Source organism: Schistocerca serialis, chromosome 3 (genome assembly GCF_023864345.2).
Source record: "Schistocerca serialis cubense isolate TAMUIC-IGC-003099 chromosome 3, iqSchSeri2.2, whole genome shotgun sequence".
NCBI classification, from domain to species: Eukaryota; Metazoa; Arthropoda; class Insecta; order Orthoptera; family Acrididae; genus Schistocerca; species Schistocerca serialis.
This window is the reverse complement of record NC_064640.1, coordinates 108,873,429-108,876,771: the sequence shown is the minus strand read 5'-3', so window position 1 is coordinate 108,876,771 and position 3,343 is coordinate 108,873,429. Positions and strand designations below refer to the sequence as shown.

General features: G+C 46.1%; 1 non-coding gene across 1 annotated transcript; it reads right to left on the bottom strand.

Annotated features, from left to right (window-relative positions):
- Positions 1–354: 354 nt before the first annotated feature.
- Positions 355–617, bottom strand: LOC126472286 (small nucleolar RNA snR44). Its single transcript, XR_007586405.1, has one exon. It is a non-coding gene; the product is annotated as a small nucleolar RNA snR44 (small nucleolar RNA).
- Positions 618–3,343: the final 2,726 nt, after the last annotated feature.

Genomic DNA, 3,343 nt, shown 5'->3' with positions numbered 1-3,343 from the left:
AGCTTCTTGTACCTGAGTATGATTGCTGCAAAGCCAGAGATATTAAACGTCGATGCGCCTGCAACGCACACCTGTTCTGTGTACAAGGGCGAGGAAAGGTCATAGAGATTTATACAACTGTCGTAAATTGACGCTAAACTTCTTACAATTTTACTTAATTTTATCCACAGTGCTTATTGTTGGAGCCGTGACTGATTTACATTCGTAAAAAAATAAGAGACGGAATACCAGCCTTCAACCACAAATGCTCTTTGTGTTTAAAGCAAGATGCATCTCCATCGCTGAGGGCTGATGCACAATTTACTTTCTTTCCACATTAGAATTGTAAAAACATAGGAATTCAGATTTCACACAAAATTCAGAGCAGAAATTAGCACGGATTAGAAACTTTCTTCCACTCACGCTAAGTCAGGGTGAGCGGAGTATCACTGATCCGGAAAATACAAAGGCGTTCAATAAGTAATCCATCACTTTTTGAAACTTCCTGGCAGATTAAAACTGTGTGCCGGACCGAGACTCGAACTCGGTGGCTTTGCCCTTCACTGTCAAGTGCCTGCCAAGGGCAAAGGTCCCGAGTTCGAGTCTCTGTCCGGCACACAGTTTTAATCTGCCAGGAAGTTTCATATCAGCGCACACTCCGCTGTAGAGTGAAAATTTCATTCTAGAAACAACCCCCAGGCTGTGGCTAAGCCATATCTCCGCAATATCCTTTCTTCCAGGAGTCCTAGTTCTGCAAGGTTCGCAGGAGAGCTTCTGTGAAGTTTGGAAGGTAGGAGACGAGGTACTCGCGGAATTGAAGCTGTGTGGACGGGGTGGGAGTTGTGCTTGGGTAGCTCACTTAGAACACTTGCCCGCGAAAGGCAAAGATCCCGAGTTCGAGTCTCGGTCCTGCACACAGTTTTAATCTGCCAGGAAGTTTCATATCAGCGCACACTCCGCTGTAGAGTGAAAATTTCATTGTACATCACTTTTTTCTCGAACATTTTCAGTTGGAAAAATGCTGAATCATTGGTGGGACATCGTAAAATATTCCCGCTTCAGCCTATATAGCTTCGTGGAGTTCCGATACGTGGCGGTGCTATATGTAACCTTTAAACTGACGTCTGTAATGGAGTTGCGTTCCACGCAGAGACCTGTCACTGAGTTTCTTGGCGTGGAAGACCAAGGCATAGCAGATATTCACAGGCGCTTGGAGAATGTCTGAGAAGGCCTGGCAGTGAACAAAAGCACGGTGAGTTTTAGGACGAGGCGTCTGCCATCGTCCCAACAAGGTCGTGCAAAAATATCCGATCTCCCGCGTGCCAGCGGCTACACACGGCTGTGACTTCTGCAATTTTGCTCTCATTCGAGGTGATCGATGGATCACAACTAAACACCTGGCTGCTCAACTGCATGATGGGGAGTTTATTGATGCACCAATACATTGGCTCCGACCTAGATCAGCAGAGTGGCCATACAGACCCTTCCAGGAAGGTGGCCTAAGGCCGTCGCATTGAACGGAGATTATGTTGAGAAATAGCGTTTTGTAGCCAAAAGAGTTGGGAATAATATGGCATATTAGAATCCTCAATAAAATCAACCTGCCTTCCGAAAAAAAAATGCGGCATTACTTATTGAACGCCCCTCGTATTTCGTCCACTTTAAGTTAGACAACCCAACTTACTTCGTCCGCCCTGACTGCGGATGCCTACCTTAATGTTTTCTGAGTCCGTTTCATTTTGTTCAGGCTGTATGTTGAAGCCACACAACCTCAATCTAACTTTCATAAAAGGCAGACGACATGAGAACACAAACTGATGAATATACACTACTGGCCATTAAAACTGCTGCACCAAGAAGAAATGCAGATGATAAACGGGTATTCATTGGACTAATATACTATACTGGAACTGACATATGATTACATTTTAACGCAATTTGGGTGCATAGATCCTGAGAAATCAGTACCCAAAACAACCACCTCTAGCCGTAATAACGGCCTTGATAGCCCTGGGCATTGATTCAAACAGCTTAGATGGCGTTTACAGGTACAGCTGCCCGTGCAGCTTCAACACGATAACACAGTTCATCAAGAGTAGTGACAGGCGTATTGTGACTAGCCAGTTGCTCGGCCACCATTGACCAGACGTTTTCAGTTGGTGAGAGATCTGGAGAATGTGCTGGCCAGGCCAGCAGTCGAACATTTTCTGTATCCAGAAAGCCCCGTACAGGACCTGCAACATGCGGTCGTGCATTATCCTGCTGAAATGTAGGGTTTCGCACGGATCGAATGAAGGGTAGAGCCACGGGTCCTAGCACATCTGAAATGTAACGTCCACTGTTCAAAATGCCGTCAAAGCGAACAAGAGGTGACTGAGACGTGTAAATAATGGCATCCCATACCATCACGCCGGGTGATACGCCAGTATGGCCATGACGAATACACGCTTCCAATAAGCGTTCACATCGATGTCGCCAAACACGGATGCGACCATCATGATGCTGTAAACAGAACCTGGATTCATCCGAAAAAATTACGTTTTGCCATTCGTGCACCCAAGTTCGTCGTTGAGTACACCATCGCAGGCGCTCCTGTCTGTGATGCAGCATCAAGGGTAACCGCAGCCATAGTCTCCGAGCTGATAGTCCATGCTGCTGCAAACGTCGTCGAACTGTTTGTGCAGATGGTTGTTGTCTTGCAAACGTCCCCATCTGTTGACTCAGGGATCGAGACGTGGCTGCACGATCCGTTACAGCCATGCGGATAAGATGGCTGTAATCTCAACTGCTAGTGATACTAGGCCATTGGGATCCATCATGGCGTTCCGTCCCTCCTGAGCCCACCGATTCCATATTCTGCAAACAGTCATTGGATCTCGACCAACGCGAGCAGCAATGTCGCGTTACGATAAACCGCAATCGCGATAGACTACAATCCGACCATTATCAAAGTCGGAAATGTGATGGTACGCATTTCCCCTCCTTACACGAGGCATCACAACAACGTTTCACCAGGCAACGCCGGTCAACTGCTGTTTGTGTATGAGAAATCGGTTGGAAACTTTCCTCATGTCAGCACGTTGTAGGTGTCGCCACCGGCGCAAATCTTGTGTGAATGCTCTGAAAAACTAATCATTTGCATATCACAGCATCTTATTCCTGTCGGTTAAATTTCGCGTCTGTAGCACGTCATCTTCGTGGTGTAGCAATTTTAATGGCCAGTGGTGTACACAATAAGTGTGTATGGAACAAATATAACAATCTGTGCCAAATGGGGAATTCGAATTCGGTTTTTAAACATGATCTGAGCTGCTGAACCACCAATGTAATGAATTTATGAAAATATTTCACTGATATTTCATGC